Source organism: Pan troglodytes, chromosome 1, assembly GCF_028858775.2.
Source record: "Pan troglodytes isolate AG18354 chromosome 1, NHGRI_mPanTro3-v2.0_pri, whole genome shotgun sequence".
NCBI classification, from domain to species: Eukaryota; Metazoa; Chordata; class Mammalia; order Primates; family Hominidae; genus Pan; species Pan troglodytes.
In genome coordinates this window covers 95,463,965-95,486,646 of record NC_072398.2, presented here as the reverse complement: position 1 = coordinate 95,486,646, position 22,682 = coordinate 95,463,965, and the positions used below count along the sequence as shown (strand labels likewise).

The 22,682-nt window shown below is 46.9% G+C and overlaps 1 pseudogene; it reads right to left on the bottom strand.

Annotated features, from left to right (window-relative positions):
- Positions 1-287: 287 nt before the first annotated feature.
- On the bottom strand, positions 288-22,140 carry LOC104003063 (gem-associated protein 2-like; annotated as a pseudogene).
- Positions 22,141-22,682: the final 542 nt, after the last annotated feature.

Sequence of the window (22,682 nt, the reverse complement as noted above, 5' to 3'; positions counted from 1 at the left end):
GTTCCTCCCCACAAGGGGAGAAGACAGCCCCTGAAGAGACTGGCTATGATAAAGAGAGCTGTGAGGCCTAGGAAGTTAGATCACGGTGGAGCTGGGACAGCTACGGGGACTTGGGCTCTGGAGAGAGGAGCCTTAAATGAGGTGGGGAAGAGGGGCAGGGAGTGGACGACTGAGGAGCTCCAGAAGCACAATTCTAGGAAATTGCCGGTCAGATCCTTCCGAGGCAGCCTGGCTCCACTGCGGGCACCGGGAGGGGAAGGGGCTGTGCGGCGGAGGTGAGGAGGGGCCTAAGGAGTCGATGATTTCAGCGGCCCGAGAACTTTCACTGGAACTAAGGAGATTTCCTTCCGGAGGAAGGCCCCTGAAGCCAGGAAGAACTGGGAAAGCCATTCCTAAGGGGGCACCAGGAGGGTAGCAATAAAGCCCTCCCCACAGGCCGGGGAGACCGTCTTGTGCCAGGAACCTCCGCCCACATGGGAGGGGCAGTCTAGCCTCTCAGTTTCCCGGGCTGTCCCGCCTAGTACGTTTGGGAGGGGTGGGGGCCACAGGGTTTCCCCAGAGTATGGTAAGAATAACAATAATAATTGGCATTCAATTGTGCCTTGCAGTTGACAAAGGCTTTCACATACATTATCTCATCAGCCCACGTGACGCCCCTGGAAGAGTGGGGCGGGCTGAGAAGGCAGCTCAGCAGGCGGGTGGAAGGGCCAGCTGGAGGCTGTGCAGAGGGAACCCCCGCCCAGCCAGCCCCGAACAAGGCCACGGCCTGGAACAAAAATGGAGCTGACAGAAACAGACAAATAACCTCCTCCCTCACCCGCTCTTTTCTCTACGTCAAAGGGTTTGAGTAATTTATTTATCATAGCAGTATATTTAGTAATAATTATTTTTAAAAAAGATTTATACCTTTCAGGACAGATCCGTGGAATCTAATTAAGCAGAGCCCAGTTTTGCAGACTGAAAGTCAATTTTTTAATTAAATTGCAGGAGCTATAAAAATAAATAAATTAACCATTAAAAAAAAAAAAAGAAGAATGCTGTCCAGGAAGATTTAATCTCTTTGGGTTGGAACGCAAGTAAGATTCCAGGCGAGGTGTTTACCACCAAGATGAAGGGTCGGGATGCGGATGAATTTGGTGTTGCACAAAGACAGGAGAGGACGCTCTGGAGGAAGATGAGACCACGTCCCATGCCTGCTCCCAGACTGCATTCTACCAGGAACAGGGGAGGTGGTGGCAAAAACCTGCTTGACTGTACCTCAAACCGTGGTTAGAGAAGCAGTGAGAGAGTCCAGACAGGAAAAGACCCCAGCCATCCACTTCCATACCACATCCACTGGCACCAGTGAGTCAGAGGATAGGCTGGTTGCCCTTTAAGAACCTTTCCAAAGGGAAGATTCCATAATCAGGCACATCTGCTCATGACAGTGGCACCCTGTCTGAACTTGATGCAATCATCCCAGTATGACTATCTGTCTTTGGCTTCCAAATGTGGACTACATATGGTATGCCTTGGCTATTGCATGTCCGATGATCAGGTCAGCCCACTAAACTTCAGGCAGGGAAAAACTAGGCCAAAATACCATGCAGATCTCAGTGTTCAAAACTGGCACAATTACACTCCTCTATCAAATGAGAGGCAGTGCAAAGTTGGGTAAGAGGCTGGACTCTGGAGATAGCCTGCCTGGATTTAGATCCCAGCTCTGTCACTCATAATCAATGTAACCTTATGCAAACTACTCAGCTTCTCTCTGCCCTGAGTTTTCTATTCTGTAACTCAGGAATGATCTTAAAACCTACTTCATAGGTTTGTTTTGAGAATTACATGACTTAATAATTCCTGTTACATGCTCAGAACACTGGCAGGTAATAACAATTAGGTAAGTGTTTGTTGGTATGATTAAGAGTCAACATTATACAAATCATAACGCTAGATTTTTTTTTTTAATTGAGACAGAGTTTCACTTTGTCTCCTAGGCTGAGCAAGAGTGCAGTGGAGCAATTATAGCTCACTGCAACCTGGAACTCCTGGGGTGAAGTGATCCACCTACCTCAGCCTCCCGAGCAGCTAGGCCTGCAGGAGCACACCACCCCCACCAGCTAATTCTTTTTTTTCTGTTTTGGAGATGAAGTCTCACTCCGTCGCCCACACTGGAGTGCAATGGCATTATCTCAGCTCACTGCAGCCTCCACCTTCCAAGTTCAAGCGATTCTCCTGCCTCAGCCTCGCTGGGATTACAGGTGCCTGCCACCAAGCCTGGCTACTTTTTGTATTTTTAATTAATTAGTTTATTATTATTATTATTATTATTGAGATGGAGTCTCGCTCTGTCGCCCAGGCTGGAGTGCAGTGGCGTTACCTCTGCTCACTGCAACCTCTGCCTCCCGGGTTCAAGTAATTCTCCTGTCTCAGCCTCCTGAGTAGCTGGGATTACAGGTGTGTGATACCATGACTGGCTAATTTTTGTATTTTTAGTAGAGACAGGGATTCACCATGTTGGTCAGGCTGGTCTCGAGCTCCTGACCTCGTGATCTGCCCGCCTCAGCCTCCCAGAGTGCTGGGATTACAGGCGTGAGCTGCCATGCCTGGCCTAATTTTTATATTTTTAGTAGAGATGGGGTTTCGCCATGTTGGCTAGGCTGGTCTGACCTCAGGTGATCCACCTGCCTTGGCCTCCCAAAGTGCTAGAATTACAGGCGTGAGCCACCATGCCTGGCCCCCAGCTAATTTTTAAAAATTTTTAGTAGGGACAAAGTTTCACTATGATGCCAAGGGTGGACTCAAACTCCTGGCCTCAAGTGATCTTCTTGCCTTGGCCTCCCAAAGTACTGGGATTACAGGTGTGAGCCAACGCACCTGGCCCATAATGCTAGATTTAAGGAGTTGCTTACATCTGAAGAATAGTGGGAAGTGAAATGCAGCACCTGATTGAACTCCTTAATGAGAGATACTAGTAAGATCTAAAAATCTTTGTATTAGAAAAAGTGCAGATTAGGCCAGGCGCGATGGCTCATGCCTGTAATCCCAGCACATTAGGAGGCTGAGGTAGGCAGATCACCTGAGGTCGGGAATTCGAGACCAGCCTGACCAACATGGAGAAACCCCATCTCTACTAAAAAAAAAAAAAAAAAAAAAAATTAGCCAGGCATGGTGGCACATGCCTGTAATCCCAGCTACTGGGCAGGCAGAGGCAGGAGAATCATTTGAACCCAGGAAGCGGAGGTTCCGATGAGCCGAGATGGCACCATTGCACTCCAGCCTGGGCAACGAGAGGGCAACTCTGTCTCAAAAAAAAAAAAAAGAAAGAAAAAGAAAAAGTACAGATTATGCAATCTAACTGCTTATCCAGGTCTGAAATCCTTTTAAAAATATCTGTGATCTTCAGCTGGGCGCGGTGGCTCACACCTGTAATCCCAGCACTTTGGAAGGCCGAGGCGGGTGGATCTCTTGAGGTTAGGAGTTCAAGATCAGCCTGACCAACATGGTGAAACCCCGTCTCTACTAAAAATACAAAAATTAGCTGGGCATGGTGGCGCATGCCTGTAATCCCAGCAACTCAGGAGGCTGAGGCAGGAGAATCACTTGAACTTGGGAGGCAGAGGTTGCAGTGAGCCAAGATTGCACCATTGCACTCCAGCCCGGGCAACAAGAGCGAAACTCCTCAAAAAAAAAAAAAAAAAAAGGCCGGGCGCGGTGGCTCAGGCCTGTAATCCCAGCACTCTGGGAGGCCAATGTGGGCAGATCACGAGGTCAGGAGATTGAGACCATCCTGGCTAACACGGTGAAACCCTGTCTCTACTAAAAATACAAAAAACTAGCCGGGCATGGTGGCGGGTGCCTGTAGTCCCAGCTACTCGGGAGGCTGAGGCAGGAGAATGGCGTGAACCCAGGAGGTGGAGGTTGTAGTGAGCTGAGACTGCGCCAGTGCACTCCAGCCTGGGTGACGGAGTGAGACTCTGTCTCAAAAAAAAAAAAAAATGGTTAGGCGCGGTGGCTCACGACTGTAATCCCAACACTTTGGGAGGCCAGGGTGGGCAGATTACAAGGTCAGGAGTTCGAGACCAGCCTGACCAACATGGTGAAACCCTGTCTCTACTAAAAATACAGGAAGATTAGCCGGGCGTGATGGTTGGCGCCTGTAATCGCAGCTACTCAGGAGGCTGAGGCACAAGGATCGCTTGAAACCGGGAGGCAGAGGTTGCAGTGAGCCAAGATCGTGCCACTGCACTCTGGCCTGGGTGACAGAGTGAGACTCCATCTAAAAAAACAAAGAAAAAAAGAAGAAGAAGAAGAAGATGGAAATGTTTCAATCATCAGAATTCCTTTTGAGGGAACAGAAACTCATTTTATATATGGAAAAGGGGGCTTGACCCTGAAACTGCCATCTAAGGAAGGTGCATCTTTTTTTGCTTTTTGTTTGTTTCTTTGGGTTTCGTTTGTCTGTTTGTTTGAGACAGGGTTTTGCTCTGTCACCCAGGCTGGAGTGCAGTGGTAAGATCTTGGCTCACTGTGACCTCCGCCTCCCAAGTTCAAGCAATTCTTCTGCCTCAGCCCCTCGAGTAGCGGGGACTACAGGCACCCACCAATGCACCCAGCTAATTTTGTATTTTTAGTAGAGACGGGGTTTCACTATGTTGGTCAGGCTGACCTTGAACTTCTGACCTCAGGTGATCCACCCACCTCGGCCTCCCAAAGTGCTGGGATTACAGGCATAAGCCACCGAGCCCGGCCTGTTTCTTTGTTTTTTTGAGACAAGAGTCTCACTCTGTCACCCAGGCTGGAGTGCAGTGGTGTAATCTCAGCTCACTGCAACCTCCACCTTCTGGGTTCAAGTGACTCTCCTGCCTCAGCCTCCCCAATAGCTGTGATTACAGCACCTGCCCCCATGCCTGGCTAATTTTTGTATTTTTAGCAGAGATAGGGTTTCATGCTGGTCTCGAACTCCTGACCTCGGGTGATCTGCCCACCTCTGCCTCCCAAAGTGCTGCTATTACAGGTATGAGCCACCAGGCCCAGCCAGGAAGGCACATCTTGTTGGATGGGAGATCCTTTGTTTTGTTGAGCTTGGAGATGAGTTTTTATATACATCGTGAAAATCAGGATGAACTTAATCCAGTTGTGTAATAATTGAGAGAAGAAGCAACGGTAGAGGTATTTCAGTAGCTGAATTAGAACTTTGGAGACCACATGTATCTAAAAGAGGTTTTTGTTTTTTTGTTTTTGTTTTTTTTTCCAAGACAGAGTCCCACTCTGTCACCCAGGCTGGAGTGCAGTGGCATGATCTCAGCTTACTGCAACCTCCGACTCCTGAGTTCAAGCGATTCTCTTGCCTCAGGTTCCTGAGCAGCTTGGATTACAGGCACACCACCGCGCCTGGCTAAATTTTTTGTATTTTTAGTAGAGACAGGGTTTTGCCACGTTGGTCAGGGTGGTCTTAAACTCCTGACCTCAGGTAATCTGCCCACCTCAGCCTCCGAAAGTGCTGGGATTACAGGTGTGAGCCACTGTGCCTGGTCGAGTTTTTTTTTGTTTTTTTGTTTGTTTGAGATGGAGTCTCGCTCTGTTGCCCAGGCTGGAGTGCAGTGGCACAGTCTCGGCTTACTGCAACCTCCGCCTCCCGGTAAGCAATTCTCCTGCCTCAGCCTCCTGAGTAGCTGGGACTACAGGCTCGTGTCACCACACCTGGCTAATTTTTGTATTCTTAGTAGAGACGGGGTTTCGTCATGATGGCCAGGCTGGTCTCAAACTCTTGACCTCGTGATCTGCCCGCCGTGGCCTCCCAAAGTGCTGGGATTACAGGCGTGAGCCACCAGGCCCAGCCTTTTTTTTTTTTTTTTTAAGATTAATGATCTTGGGCAGGGTGAGGTGGCTCTCACCTGTAATCCTAGCACTTTGGGAGGCCGAGGTGGGTGGATCATGAGATCAAGAGCTCGAGACCAGCCTGGCCAACATGGCAAAACCCCGTCTCTACTAAGAATACAAAAATTAGCCAGGCATGGTGGCACGAGCCTGTAGTCCCAGCTACTCGGGAGGCTGAGGCAGGAGAATCGCTTGAACCCTGGAGGCAGAGGTTCCAGTGAGCCTAGATTGTGCCAGTGCACTCCAGCCTATGCAACAGAGCAAGACCCCGTCTCAAAAAAAAAAAAAAATTAATGACTTTATTATTTCTAGAAATAACATACACTTAGAAAAAGAATTACAGAGAAGAAATAAAAAATCACCTAAGAAGCCAGGCATAGTGGCTCACACCCATAATCTCAACACTTTGAAGGCCCAGGCAAGAGGATCAATTGAGGACAGGAGTTCAAGACCAACCTGGGCAATATAACAAGACGTCATCTCTACAAAAGAAAAAAAAAATTAGCCAGGTGTGGTGGCACATGCCTGTAGTCCTAGCTATTCAATAGGCTGAGGCAGGAGGATCCCTTGAACCCAGGAGTTCAAGGTTACAGTGAGCCATGATGGTGCCACTGCACTCCAGCCTGAGTACAGAGTGAGACACAGACTTACAAAAAAAAAATCACCTAAGATTCTGACATCAAAATAGTCATTACTGGCAGTGCATGGTGGCTTACATCTATAATCCCAGCTTGTTGGGAGGCCAAGGCAGGAGGATCACTTGAAGCCCAGGAGTTTGAGACAAGCCTAAGCAACATAGCAAGACCCTATCTCTACAATTATAAATATAGTATTTGTTAATATTTGGCCAGGCGTGGTAGTACATGCCTGTAGGCCCAGCTACTGGGGGAGAGGAGGCAGGAGGATCACTTGAGGGCCGAAGTTCTGGGCTGTTGTGCACTATGCAATCAGGTGTCCCCACCACATTGGGCATAAATCTGGTGATTTCCTGGGAGCAGGAGACCACCAGGTTGCCTTACAAGGGGTAAACTGGCCCACATCGAAAACAGAGTGGGTCAACATTTCCATGCTAATCAGTAATGGGATCCAGCCTATGAATAACCACTGCACTCCAGCTCGGGCAATACAGCAAGACCCTGAATTTTTTTTTTTTTTTTTTTTTTTTTTTTGAGACAGTCTTGCTCTGTGGCCCAGGATGGAGTGCAATGGTGTGATCTCAGATCACTACAACCTCCACCTCCGGGATTCGAGCGATTCTTCTGCTTCAGCCTCCCAAGTAGCTGGGATTACAGATGGGCGCCACCACACCTGGCCGTACCCACATTTTTTAAAAATTAAAAAAATAAAAATAAGGCCAGGCACAGTGGCTCACCCTTGTAATCCCAGCACTTTGGGAGGCCAAGGTGGGCAGATCACATGAGGTCAAAAGTTCGAGACCAGCATGGCCAACATGGCAAAACCCTGTCTCTAATAAAAATATAAAAATTAGCCAGGCCTGGTGGCGGGCACCTGTAATCCCAGCTACTTGGGAGGCTGAGACAGGAGAATTGCTTGAACCCAGGAACTGGAGGTGTCAGTGAGCCAAGATCGCACCATTGCACTCCAGCCTGGGCAACAAGAGTGAAGCTCCATCTCAAAAAAAAAAAAAATTTAGCCTGGCGTGGTGGCATGTGCCTGTAGTCCCAGCTACCAGGGAGTTTGGGGTTGGAGGATTGCTTGAGCCCGGGAAGCAGAGGTTGCAGTGAGCTGAGATCCTGCCACCACATTCCAGCCTGGGCTACAGAGTGAGACTCTGTCTCAAAAAAATAAAAAATAAAAATAAAATGTAAAAAAATCTGATGAACATCATTCCAATGTGAATTATAAATTGTTTGATGTTAGGTATTTATTTATTTATTTATTTATTTTATTTATTTATTTGGTTTTTTTGAGATGGAGTTTCACTCATTGCCCAGGCTAGAGTGCAATGGCGCGATGTCGGCTCACCGCAACCTCCACCTCCCGTGTTCAAGTGATTCTCCTGCCTCGGCCTCCTGAGTAGCTGGGATTACAGGCATGCGCCACCACGCCCAGCTAATTTTGTACTTTTAGTAGAGACGTGGTTTCTCCATGTTGGTCAGGCTGGTCTGGCTGGTCTCAAACTCCTGACCTCAAGTGATCCACCCGCCTTGGCCTCCCAAAGTGCTGGGATTACAGGTGTGAGCCACCATGCCTGGCCTATGTTAGGTATTTAATATAAATGCCTTTCATATTTATAGAAAAGCCATTCCGGCTCCCCACCTCTTCCAATAGTCCTAGAGAGGTAGGGGGCAGGACTCAACTCATGAGGTGGGGCTCAGAAATAGGACCAAGTTGACGACTAGCTAAAACAGGGACTGAAGAGAAGCAGCTTTCCATGACATGCCCAACAGTGTGCCCTGTCAGTTCACCATTGCCATGGCAACACTGGGATGTTTCCGCCCCTTTCCATTGCAACAACCTGATGACCTGGAAATTACCAACCTTTTCCTAGAAATTTCTGCATAGCCCGCTTCTTCATTTGCATGTAATTAAAAGTGAGTTATAGGCTGGGCGAGTTGGCTCACGCCTGTAATCCCGGCACTTTGGGAGGCCGAGACGGGCGGATCACTTGAGGTCAGGAGTTCCAGACCAGCATGGCCAACATGGTAAAACCCCATCTCTACGAAAAATATAAAAATTGCCCAGGAGTGGTGGTGCACGCCTGTAGTCCCAGCTACTCCAGAGGCTGAGTCAGGAGAATCGCTTGAACCCAGGAGGCAGTGAGCTGAGATCTCATCACTGCACTCCAGCCTAGGTGACAGAGCAAGACTCCATCTCAAAAAACAAAAACAACAACAACAACAAAAAAAGTGAGTTATAAATATGACTGCAGGCTGGGCATGGTGGCTGACGCCTGTAATCCCAGCACTTTGGGAGGCCAAGGTGGGTGGATCATGAGGTCAGGAGATCGAGACCATCCTGACTAACATGGTGAAGCCCCGTCTCTACTAAAAATACAAAAAATTAGCCAGGCATGGTGGCGGGTGGCTGTAGTCCCAGCTACTCGTGAGGCTGAGGCAGGAGAATGGCATGAACCCGGGAGGCGGAGGTTGCAGTGAGCTGAGATCGCGCCACTGCACTCCAGCCTCGAGAGACAGCGAGACTCTGTCTCGAAAAAATAAAATAAAATAAAATAAAATAAAAATGACTGCAAATGGCCTTTGAGCTGCTACTCTGGGTAGACTGCCGATGGGGTAGCTGTGCTCCCCAGGGAGCAGCACCTGTGCTGCTGCTGTACCCTGCTGCTTCAATTAAAAGTTGCAGTTTAACACCGCTGGCTCACTATTGAATTCTTTCCTGGGGGAGACCAAGAACCCTCCCAGGCTAAGTGGGGCCCACCCGCCCTGCATAGCACTGGCTTTTTTTTTTTTTTTTTTTGAGACAGGGTTTCCTTCTGTCACTCAGGTGGGAGTGCAGTGGCTGGAGTGCAGGGATGACTTCTTGGCTCACTGCAACCTCCACTTCCTGGGCTCAAGTGATCCTCCCACCTCAGCCTCCCAAGTAGTTGAAACTACAGGCCCACACCACCACACCTGGCTAATTTTTGTGTTTTTTGTAGAGATAGGGTTTTGCCATGTTGGCCAGGCTGGTCTCCAACTACTGGGCTCAAGCGATTTGCTCACCTTGACCATCCAAAGTCCTGGGATTACAGGCATGAGCCACTGAGCCAGGCCCAGCATTGTCTTTTCTAAGTAGGCAGAGGTCCGCTGTCTCTTCTAACAACAGTGCCCACCCCCTCCTACCCCTCCATTTGGAGTCTCAGCAGTACAACATCACTACAGATGCTCTTTGACTTATGGGGGATGGAGTTACATCCCAATATGTCCATCCTAAATTGAAAGTATTATAAATTGAAAATATATTTAATACAACTAGCAAGTATCCATAATAATTAAAAATTAAATATTAGCCAGGCACGGTTGCTCACACCTGTAATCACAGCACTTTGGGAGGCTGAGGTGGGCAGATTACGTGAGGTCGGGAATTCAAGACCAGCCTGACCAACATGGAGAAACCCCGTCTCTACTAAAAATACAAAATTAGCTAGGCGTGGTGGTGCATGCCTGTAATCCCAGCTACTCGGGAGGCTGAGGCAGGAGAATCACTTGAACCGGGGAGGCAGAGGTTGCGGTGAGCTGAGATCGTGCCATTGCACTCCAGCCTGGGCAACAAGAGTGAAACTCCATCTCAAAAAAAAAAAAAAAAAAAGAAAAATAGTAAGTCAAAGACCATCTGTAGTTTCTTGAGACACTTCTCCAAGATCTTGGCTAGGCATGTGGTTCAAACCTGTAATCCCAGCACTTTGGGAAGCCAAGGCAGGAGGATTCCTTGAAGCCAATAGTTCAAGATCAGCCTGGGAAATATAGAGACTCTATCAAGAAAAAAAAAAGAGAGAGAAAGAGGAAGGAAGGGAGGAAGGAAGGAAAGAAGGGAGGAAGGGAGGAAGGAAAGGGGAGGAAGGGAGGGCGGGAGGGAGGGAGGCAAAAGAAAGAAAGAAAGAGAAAGAAAGAAAAAGAAAGAAAGAAGAAAGAAAGAAAGAGAAAGGGAGGGAGGGAAAGAAAAAAGGAAGGAAGGAAGAAGGAAGGAAGGAAGGAAGAAAAAGAAAGAAGGAAAGAAAAAGGAAGAAAGAAAAGAAAGAAAGAAAGAAAGAAGAAAGAAAGAAAGAAAGAAAGAAAGAAAGAAAGAAAGAAAGAAAGAAAGAAAGAAAGAAGAGAGAGAAAGAAATCTCCGGGCTCTGACTCCAAACTCTGTCACTCTGGATGAGTGCCTGTGGGTTTGTCCTAGTCTTTCCCTGTCCCTTTGACAACCTGCCTCCTTATCTGGGGCAGAATCTTCCAGGTGCAGCCTGAGGAGTGCAGACAGAAGGCAATTGTCACCTCCATACCTATTATGGAACTTGTGGCCACACCTACACTCCTCCCTCTACCCCCACAGAATTTCTCACATTGCTCCTGTTAATCCAAGTCTCTTCCACCTGGTTCTCTGTTAAATTTTAAAGTTAAAAAATAGCTATTTTGCTAAAGATTTCATACAGGATTTGGGGGAAAGGAGGGATATGTCACATAGAGACCAGTTTTTGTTTTTGTTTTGTTTTATTTAAAAACTCCAGTGGACAGTTTTGCTGTCTCCTCAAAGTCCCTCTGCAGCTGGCCCAAGCCAGGGTGGATCCAGGTTTTGTGGGACTTGGAGTTTACACAGTTTGGTGGGTCCCCTTTAAAAAAAAGAATACAGGCCAGGTGCAGTGGCTCATGCCTGCAATCCCAGCACTTTGGGAGGCCGAGGCAGGCGGATCACGAGGTCAGGAGATTGAGACCATCCTGACCATCATGGTGAAACCCTGTCTCTACTAAAAATACAAAAATTATCTGGGTGTGGTGATGTGTGCCTGTGACCCTAGCTACTCGGGAGGCTGAGACACGAGAATCGCTTGAACACAGGAGATCGCGTCACTGCATTCCAGCCTGGTGACAGAGCAAGAGTCTATCTCAAAAAAAAAAAAAATGGTTACGAAATAAATATTTAATTAGAAAGTGAAAAGAAATTACAAATTTCAAAAACCTGACAGAAATCCAAACATCTCACAATCCAGAAGGATGTCTTTATTAGTAACTACCCATCTCACTTCTATATTAACTACTACTTTTCTCTTTTTTCCTTTTTAAAAAAAAATTTTAAAGTTTTTTTATTCTCTTTTTTTTTTTTTTTGAGACGGAGTCTCGCTCTGTCGCCCAGGCTGGAGTGCAGTGGCGTGATCTCAGCTCACTGCAAGCTCCGCCTCCCGGGTTCACGCCATTCTCCTGACTCCACCTCCCGAGTAGCTGGGACTACAGGCGCCTGCCACCACGCCCGGCTAATTTTTTTGTATTTTTAGTAGAGACGGGATTTCACCGTGTTAAGCAGGATGGTCTCGATCTCCTGACCTCGTGATCCACCTGTCTCGGCCTCCCAAAATGCTGGGATTACAGGCGTGAGCCACCGCGCCCGGCCTAAAGTTTTTTTATTTTCTGTCAGACACTCTACAGCTCAAACTCCTACTTTTCGCACTGCGTACTCTGATTGTTATTTCATATAACAATGATTTTGTAATACTTCTTTCTTTTTCAGACACGATCTTGCTGTGTCACCCAGGCTGGAGTCCAGTGGCATAATCATAGCTCGCTGCAGCCTCAATTCCGGCTCAAGCAATCTTCCCACCTCAGCCTCCTGAGTAGCTGGGACTGCAGGCACACACCCTGTCTAATTTTTAGAATTTTTTTTTTTTTTTTGAGACGGAGTCTCACTCTGTCACCCGGGTTGGAGTGCGGTGGCGTGCTCTCGGTTCACTGCAACCTCTATCTCCCAGATTCAAGCGATTCTTCTGCCTCAGCCTCCAGAGTAGCTGGGATTACAGGCGCCCACCACCACGCCCAGCTAATTTTTTTGTATTTTTAGTAGAGATGGGGTTTTTTCATGTTGCCCAGGCTGGTCTCAAACTCCTGGGCTCAAGTGATCTGCCCGCCTCAGCCTCCCAAAGTTCTGGGATTACAGGCATAAGCCACTGTGCCCAGCCCATGATATCATTTTTTTATGGAGGAAAAAGAAAGATAGTTCAATCTTTTCTCTAGCAAAATCAAATGAAGTTTGTTTATTGATTGATTGATTGATTTTTATTTATTTATTTATTTTGAGACGGAGTCTTGCTCTATTGCCCAGGCTGGAGTGCAGTGACGCGATCTCGGCTCACTGCAAGCTCAGCCTCCCGGGTTCATGCCATTCTTCTGTCTCAGCCTCCCTAGTAGCAGGGACTACAGGCGCCCACCACCACGCCCAGCTAATTTTTTTGTATTTTTAGTAGAGACAGGGTTTCACTGTGTTAGCCAGGATGGTCTCCATCTCCTGACCTCGTGATCCGCCTACGTCGGCCTCCCAAAGTGCTGGGATTACAGGTGTGAGCCACCGTGCCTGGCCCAAAAGAAGTTTATTTTTATTTATTTTATTTCTTTTTCTTTTGAGACAGGTCTCACTCTGTCACCCAGGCTGAAGTGCAGTGGCATGATTACAGCACACTATAGCCTTGAACTTCTGGGCTCAAGAGGTCCTCCTGCCTCAGACTCCCAAGTAGCTGGGACTACAGGCATGTACCACCACGCCTGGCTAATTTTTTAATTTGTTTGTAGAGGCACTGTCTCATTATTTTGCCGAGGCTGGTCTTGAACTCCTGGCCTCAATCAATCCTCCTGCCTTGGCTTCCCAAAGTGCTGGGATTACAGGCGTGAGCCACTGTGCCTAGCCCATTTATATATTTTTAATCTTTCACTATTATAAATGCTATGTCTAATCCCATACCTATACCTAATGTGTTATCTCATATCTATGTTTCATTCAATATATCTGTAAGATAAACTCCTAGAAATGGGATTAGTGAGTCAAAAGATATAATATGCATTTGCAACTTTTATATCTATTCCAAATTGACCCTATATAGGGTTTAACAACTTGCACACCCGCCAGCAATGCATGATAGTGACGAATTCCCCAAAACTTTGACAACAGTATCAAACTAAAGTGGCTTCGTTGGCTGGGGTAAATATCCGAGGTTCGTCGTCTGGTACCAAGAAAATTTAGGACACAAACACACAGGAGGAGTTTCGTGGTACCTCAGTTTAGCTTTATTTGGACTTGCAACCCGGGAGGCGGAGGTTGCAGAAAGAAAAAGGAGAACAGCTTTCTCTCTGGCAAGAAAGAGGGGCTTCCCAAAGGAAAAGACTGGCCGGCAGCAGAGTTCGCCGGATTTTATAGGCAGGCTTGAAAGGCGATGTCTGATTTACGTAGGTAAATCAAATTGGTTCAATCAGGTGTGACGTTTATATAGCTTGAGGGGAAGGCTGGCCACCCCACCCTAATCTTATTATGCAAATGAACTCTCCCCTTGCCAGGCGCCATATTATCTGCTCCTTACTGTACACTGTGGCTGACAAAGAGAAGGAAAGATGGAGCTGCCATTTTGAACATGATTGGCACAACTGCTGGCATCTATGTCTGCAGCTTGATTTCACAGGCTGCTCTTTGTTAGAAAGGAAAATGATCTGGGGTTGCTTTTCATTAAAAGGAGAACCTCCTGGTGGCTCATGCCGGTAATCCCAGCACTTTGGGAGGCCGAGGCAGGTGCATCATGAGGTCAAGAGTTCGAGACCAGACTGGCCAACATGGTGAAACCCCGTCTCTACTAAGAATACAAAAATTAGCTGGGTGTGATGGCGCGTGCCTGTAACCCCAGCTACTCTGGAGGCTGAGGCAGGAGAATCACTTGAACCTGGGAGGCGGAGGTTGCAGTGAGCCGAGATCCTGCCACTGCACTCCAGCCTGGGTGACAGAGCAAGACTCCGTCTCGAAAATAAATAAATAAATAGGCCGGGTGCGGTGGCTCACGCCTGTAATCCCAGCACTTTGGGAGGCCAAGGCAGGTGGATCACTTGAGGTCAGGAGTTCAAGACCAGCCTGACCAAAATGGTGAAACCCCGTCTCTACTAAAAATACAAAACTTAGCTGGGCTTGGTGGGGCACGCCTGTAACCCCAGCTACTCGGGAGGCTGAGGCAGGAGAATCCGGAGGCAGAGGTTGCAGTGAGCCCAGATTGTCCACTGCACTCCAGCCTGGGCAACAGAGAGAGATTCCATCTCAATAATAATAATAATGGCCAGGTGCAGTGACTCACGCCTGTAATCTCAGCACTTTGGGAGGCCAAGGAGGGCAGATCACCTGAGGTCAGGAGTTTGAGACCAGCCTGACCAATATGATGAAACCCTGTCCGTATTAAAAAAATATAAAAATTAGCTGAGGGTGGTGGCATTCACCTGTAATCCCAGCTACTCGGGAGGCTGAGACAGGAAAATTGCTTGAACCCAGGAGGCGGAGGTTGCAGTGAGCTGAGATCGCACCATTGCACTCCAGCCTGGGCAACAAGAGTGAAACTCCATCTGAAAATAATAATCAATCAATCAATCAATAAAAATAAAAGGAGAACCTTACCAAGGACTCCCATATCCTATCTGCCTAAGTAGATTCTTTTTTTGTTTGTTTGTTTAATTTTAAGACAGAATCTTGCTCTGTTGCCAAGGCTGGAGTGCAGTAGCACAATCTCAGCTCACTGCAGCCTCCGCCTCCCAGGTTCCAGCGATTCTCCTGCCTCAGCCTCCCGGGTAGCTGGGATTACAGGCACGTGCCACCAGGCCCGGCTAATTTTTGTATTTTTAATAGAGATGGGGTTTCACCATGTTGGCCAGGCTAGTCTCAAACTCCTGACCTCAGATGATCCACCCACCTTGGTCTCCCAAAGTGCTGGGATTACAGGCGTGAAGAAGATGCGCCCTGCCATCTTCTTAACTCCTATATCAAAACTGGGATTTTTGTCAACCTGACAGATAAAAAGTGGTACCTCAGTTTAGCTTTATTTGCTCTATTTTAAAAAATTGAGGTAAGTCTGGTGCAGTGGCTCACGCCTGTAATCCCAGCACTTTGGGAGGCTGAGGCGGGTGGATCATCTGAGGTCAGGAGTTCGAGACTAGCCTGGCCAACATGGTGAAACCCCATCTCTACTAAAAATACAAAAATTAGCTGGGTGTGATGGCACATACCTGTAATCCGAGCTACTTGGGAGGCTGAGACAGGAAAATCACTTGTACCTGGGAGGCAGAGGTTACAGTGAGCCAAAATCACACCATTGCACTCCAGCCTAGGCAACAAGAGTGAAACTCCACCTCAAAAAAACAAAAACAAAAACAAAGCAACAAGCTGGGCACGGTGGCTCACGCCTGTAATCCCAGCACTTTGGGAGGCTGAGGCAGGCGAATTACAAGGTCAGGAGTTCGAGACCAGCCTGGCCAACATGGTGAACCCTGTCTCTACTAAAAATACAAAAAATTAGCTGGGCATAGTGGTGGGCACCTGTAATCTCAGCTACTCGTGAGGCTGAGGCAGGAGAATAGCTTGAACCTGGGATGCAGAGGTTGCAGTTAGCTAAGATCACGCCACTGCAATCCAGTCTGGGCAACAGAGCGAGACTCCATCTCAAAACACACACACACACACACACACACACACAATACATATAGTAAAGTGTACAGCTCAATAAAGTTTTACATGTGTATACATTCATATAACCATCACCCAGAAAAAGATAGGATTGTTCCCAACACCTCAGAGGTTCTTTCCTGTCCCTCCTAATCAATACCTCCCCTGACCCTCAACCCCTTAGATGTAATCATTATTCTTACTTTTTTTTTTTTAGATGGAGTCTCGCTCTGCCACCGGGCTGGAGTGCAGTGGCATGATCGCGGCTCACTGCAACCTCCGCCTTCCAGGTTCAAGTGATTCTCCTGCCTCTGCCTCCCGAGTAGGTGGGACTACAGGCGTGTGCCACCACGCCCAGCTAATTTTTGTATTTTTAGTAGAGATGGGGTTTCACCATGTTGGCCAGGATTGTCTCGATCTCTTGACTTCGTGATCTGCCCGCCTTGGCCTCCCAAAGTGCTGGGATTACCGGGTGAGCCACTGCGCCTGGCTTATTCTTACTTTTATTGACATAGATAACTTGTTTGTTTGTTTGTTTGTTTTTTAGAAAGATGGTGTCTGGCTATTGTCATTCCCCAATTGGTTCTTCTGGCCACTGAACACACGAAACCAATCCACTGAGACCCTGTTATTGCAATAAATAGTTCAATCAATGCAAGGCCAGCTATGTAGTACAACTAGAGTTATCACTCAAATCAGCCTCTCTGAAGGCTAGAAGGTTAGGGCCTTTCTTTCTTTCTCCTTTTTTTTTTTTTTTTTTTTTTTGATGGAGTTTCACTCTTGTCGCCCAGGCTGGAGTGCAATAGCGCAATCTCAACTCAGTGCAACCTCCGCCTCCCAGGTTCAAGTGATTCTCCTGCCTCAGCCTCCTGAGTAGCTGGGATTACAGGTGTTAGCCACCACACCTGGCTAATTTTTGTACTTTTAGTAGAGATGGGGTTTCACCATGTTTGTCAGGCTGGTCTTGAACTCCGGACTTCAGGTGATCCGCCTGCCTCAGCCTCCCAAAATGCTGGGATTACAGGCGTGAGCCACCATGCCCAGCTCCCTCCCTCCCTCCCTCCTTTCCTTCCTTTCTCTTTCTTTCTTTCTTTCTCCCTTCCCTTCCTTTTTTCTTTCTCCCTTCCCTTCCTTTTTTCTTTCTTCCTTCCCTTCCTTTTTTCTTTCTGTCTCTCTTTTTCTCTTTCTTTCTTTTCTTTTCTTTCTTTCTTCTTTCTTTCTCTCTCTCTCTTTCTTTTTTTCTTTTTGAGACTCTTTATGTCACTCAGGCTGGACTGCAGCGAAGCAATCTCGGCTCACTGCAACCTCCACCTCCCCGGTTTAAGCAATTCTCATGCCTCAGCATACTGAGTAACTGGGACTAGAAGCTCATGCCACTACGCCCGATTAATTTTTTGTGTTTTTAGTAAAGATGGGGTTTTGCCATGTTGGTTAGGCTGGTCTCAAACTCCTGGCCTCAAGTGATCATCAGAGTTAGGGTTTTTCAAAGATAGTTTGGTGGGCAGGGAACTAGGGAATGCGTGCTGCTGTTTTGTTGGGGATATAATCATAGGGGTGTGGAAAAATGTCCTTGTGTGCTGAGTCGGCCTCTGGGTGGCGGGGGGCGGGCACAAGACCATTTGGTTATATCATGAGTCACAAGTCTGGGTAAGGTCAGTAAGTTGCCAGAATGTATTAGGTTGGTGCAACAGTAATTGCAGTTTTGACCATTTCTTTTGCACCACCCTAATAGAAGTCTGACTTTTTTCTTTTTCTTTTCTTTTTTTTTTTTTTTGAGACAGAGTCTTGCTCTTGTGGCCCAGGCTGAAGTACAGTGGTGCGATCTCAGCTCACTGCAACCTCCGCCTCCTGGGTTCAAATGATTCTTCTGTTTCAGCCTCCTGAGGAGCTGGGATTACAGGCATGCACCACCACACTCAGCTAATTTTTGTATTTTTAGTAGAGATGGGGTTTCACCATGTGGGCCAGGCTGGTCTTGAACTCCCGACCTCAGGTGATCTGCCCACCTAAGCCTCCTAAAGTGTTGGAATTACAGGCGTGAGCCACCTCACCCACCCTGAAAAACATTTTAAAAGACCAATCTTAAGTTCTACAATACTGATGTTATCTATAGGAGCAATTGGGGAAGTCACAAATCTTGAGACCACCGGCCACATGACTCCTGAGCAGTAAGGGATTATAGAAACTATGTCTATATTTTAGTAGAATTCACGTCCCTCCCATAATCCTAATCCTGTGGACTTTCATTAGTCTTATAAAGGCAGTTTTCACTCCCTGAGCAAGAAGCGGGTTAGTTTTAGGAAGGCACTATTATCATCCTTGCTTTTAAATTAAGCTATGCACTAAATTCCTCCTATGGGTAGCTTGGCCTATGCCTAGGAATAAGAGAAGATAGCTAGCCTGTGAGGCTAGAAGCAAGACAGAGTCAGCCATGCTAGATTTCTCTAAACGGGCATAATCTTTGCAAAGGCAGTTAAACTATGTTGTCCAGACTGATCTCAAACTCCTGGCCTCAAGCAATCCTCCCGCCTCAGCCTCCCAAAGTGCTGGGATTACAGGTAGGAACCACCACACCCAGCCGTTCTTATACATGCTTTTTAGTAGCCACAGGTACTCATTTCTCTCAGCTATATACTTATAAATGCTGTATCATGGGATAGGCAATTGTTTGGCTTTGGTAGATACTGCTCAACAATTTACCAACGTACTGTTGGGGTTCAAAAAGTAATACCCCAAAGACTGGTGCTTTGACATGCTGTGGCCTTAAACGTGCTTTGATCCTCTGCAGGTGGATCACAAGGTCAGGAGTTAGAGGCCAGCCTGGCCAACATGGTCAAACCCTGTCTCTACTAAAAATACAAAATTAGCTGGGTGTGGTGGCACACACCTGTAGTCCCAGCTACTCAGGAGGCTGTGGTAGGAGAGTCACTTTTACCTGGGAGGCGGGGGGTTGCCGTGAGCTGAGATCATGCCACTGCACTCCAGCCTGGACGACAGAGGGAGACTCTATCTAAAAAAAAAAAAAAAAAAGTCCAGGCTCGGTGACTCATACACATACTCGCCAACACTTAGTACTGTCAGTCTTTTCAATTGTAGCTCTTCTAGAAAGTGTTTAGTGATATCTCATAGGTTGCTTTTTGAAATTTTAAAAGTGTGGGCCAGACATGGTGGCTCATGCCTGTAATCCCAGCAATTTGAGAGGCCAAGGAGGGCACATCACCTGAGGCCAGGAGTTCGAGATCAGCCTGGCCAAATTTTTTTTGTTTAAGAGTTGGGGTGGCCAGGTGCAGTGGCTCACGCCTATAATCCCAACACTTCGGGAGGCCGAGGTGGGCAGATCACAAGGTCAGGAGTTTGAGACCAGCCTGGCCAACATGGTGAAACCCCGTCTCTACTAAAAGTACAAAAATTAGCTGGGCGTGGTGGCGAGTGCTTGTAATCCCAGCTACCGGGAAGCTGAGGCAGGAGAATCGCTTGAACCCGGGAGGTGGAGGTTGCAGTGAGCCGAGATCACACCACTGCACTCCAGCCTGGGTAACAGAGAGAGACTCCGTCTCAAAAAAAAAAAAAAGAAAGAGTTGGGGTGGCTGGGCATGGTGGCTCATGCCTGTAATCCCAGCACTTTGGGAGGCCGAGGTGGGTGGATCACCTAAGGTCAGGAGTTTGAGACCAGCCTGGTCAACATGGTGAAACCCCATCTCTATTAAAAATTCAAAAATTAACCAGGGGTGGTGGTACTTGCCTATAATCCCAGCTACTTGGGAGGCTGAGGCAAGAGAATCACTTGAACCCAGAAGGCGGAGATTGTGGTGTGCCAAGATTGCGCCATTGCACTCCAGCCTGGGCAACAAGAGCGAAACTCCATCTCAAAAAAATTAAATAAATAAATACATACATACATAAATTCAAAGCAGGAACCCTCTCATCATCTTTGCTATCCACTAAGAGCCTCACACTTCAGAGCACCTTCTTGCAAGCTGCTGAATCAGTGAATGAACCTCATGTAATAAAGGTTTTTCAAGGCAAGCCAATAAGACATAAAGCCATCTTCTCAAATCCAAAGTAAAGTCTCTTTCTCCAAACCAATTACTCAGATATTCCAAGACAGTAGCTACTGTTGTCTGATTCATTCTGCTAGCAATACTAACCAAGGGAGGAAAACCAATTTGAATATAATTAATTCTAGGACTTTCATTTGTAGCTGTCAGTGACCACACCAGCATATAAACTTTCACTCAGACAAAATTTCTTCTAGCCTTCTTCATCTTTAGATTTTGGCATAGTCACATTACTATCCAACTGTCGTGATTTCCAGTGACTTCTATGTTTGTGCACATTCTGTCTTACGTTGAAAACGGTGCCACTTTCTATTGCCACTGAAGTATTGGGGAATAACCTTCAGGGGCAGGTTGGCATCCTAAAAGAGAAACCTTCACACCTTGCTTCCTTTTCAACTTCATTTTTTTTTCTTTTTTTTTTTGAGATGGAGTTTTGCTCTTGTCGCCCAGGCTGGAGTGCAGTGGTGTGATCTCAGCTCACTGCAACCTCCGCCTCCTGGGTTCAAGTGATTCTCCTGCCTCAGCCTCCCGAGTAGCTGGGATCACAGGCTCCTGCCACCACGCCCAGCTAGTTATTGTATTCTTAGTAGAGATGGGGTTTCACTATGTTGCCTAGGCTGGTTTTGAACTCCTCACCTCAGGTGATCCACCCGCTTCAGCCTCCCAAAGTGTTGGGATTACAGGCGTGAGCCACCGTGCCCGTCCTTCCTTTTCAACTTATTTGGGTCAGTTTGAGGTATCACAGCATCTGGACATTGAGCTTCTTTGGTATGGACCTTCCTCAGGTATTCCTGAGGCATCCTCTGGGATAACGAGGGATTGAAACCTTCTGTCTGGTGGCAGAGGGCCAGGCATCAACTCCTCTTCCACTGCAGACTCTGCTGGTACCCATGTCATGATTTTCAACCCAGCCAGCTCCCCACAGAATCTTTTTCTATTCCCTTTCTCTTCCCAACTTCTGTATCCATTTAGTTTTATCTATATTTTTATTCCTTCCAATTGAAACAAACTTTAAGTAACTTGTAAAATAGACACAATTATTTTTTCTCAATACTTTTACATGCTTTTACAACTTTCCTTGCCAAAAATATATCTTGCTTTTATTTATACACTTTGTATACAGAATTGTTTCTTTTATATCTAGTAGGTTTTTTGTTTGTTTGTTTGTTTGTCTATTTTGAGATGGAGTCTCTGTCACCCAGGCTGGAGTGCAGTGGCGCCATCTCGGCTCACTGCAACCTCGGCCTGCCAAAGTGCTGGGATTACAGGCGTGAGCCACCACACCTGGCCATATCTAGTAGTTTTAATTACATATACTAACTATAATTTTTTTTTTTTTTTTGAGATGGAGTCTAGCTCTGTCACCAGGCTGAAGTTCAGTGGAACAATCTTGGCTCACTGCAACCTCCACCTCCCAGGTTCAAGCGGTTCTCCTGCCTCAGCCTCCCGAGTAGCTGGGATTGCAGGCATGCACCGCCACGCCCAGCTAATTTTTGTATTTTTAGTAGAGATGAGGTTTCACCTTTGTTGGCCAGGATGGTCTCGGTCTCCTGACCTTGTGATCTGCCCACCTCGGCCTCTCAAAGTGCTGGGATTACAGGCGTGAGCTATCATGCCCAGCCTATACTAACTATAATTTTAATTCTTAGTAATCCTAATTTCTAGTGAAAACCTAGAAAGTAAGTAATTTTTTTTTAAGAGATAGGGTTTCGCTCTGTCACCCAAGCTGGAGTGCAGTGGCACAATCATAGCTCACTGCAGCCTCGACCTCCCAGGCTCAAATGACTCTCCCACCTCAGCCTCCAGAGTAGCTGGGACTAGAGACATGCACCACCATGCCTGGCTAATTTTTTTTAGTTTTGTTGTAGTGATAAAGGTTGCACCATGTTGCCCAGGCTGGTTGAACTCCTGGGCTCCAGTTATTCACTTGCGTTAGCCTCGCAAAATTACAGGCGTGAGTCACCACAATCAGCCCAATTTTTGTTTATTAAAAGATCTATCTAAATATATTTAGGTTTTCTATATTGTATATAAATAAGATGCCACAGTATAAAACTTATGTTTAATAATTAATGTTTCAGTATTTTAACTTACTTAGAAATGACTCAGACATTTCGTGATTATCTGTTACTTAATTTAACATAATATGACATAAGAATTTATTTTATTTTATTTTATTTTGGCCGGGTACGGTGGCTCACGCCTATAATCCCACCACTTTGGGAGGCTCAGGCAAGCGGATCACTTGAGGTCGGGAGTTCAAGACCAGCCTGAACAACATAGAGAAACACTGTCTCTACTAAAAATACAAAATTAGCCGAGTGTGGTGGTGCATGCCTGTAATCCCAGCTACTCGGGAGGCTGAGGCAAGAGAATTGCTTGAACCCATGAGGCGGAGGTTGCGGTGAGCCGAGATCACACCATTGCACTCCAGCCTGGGCAACAAGAGTGAAACTCCATCTCAAAAAAAAAAAAAATCTCACTATGTTGCCCAGGCTGGTCTTAAACACCCGGACTCAAGTGATCCTCCTGCCTCAGCTTCCAAAAGTACTGGGATTACAGGATTACAGGCATGAGACACCACACACGGCCTTTATTTTACTAACAAATTTAAAGCTAGTTTTATTTATCAAAAATTGTCACATACACATAGCA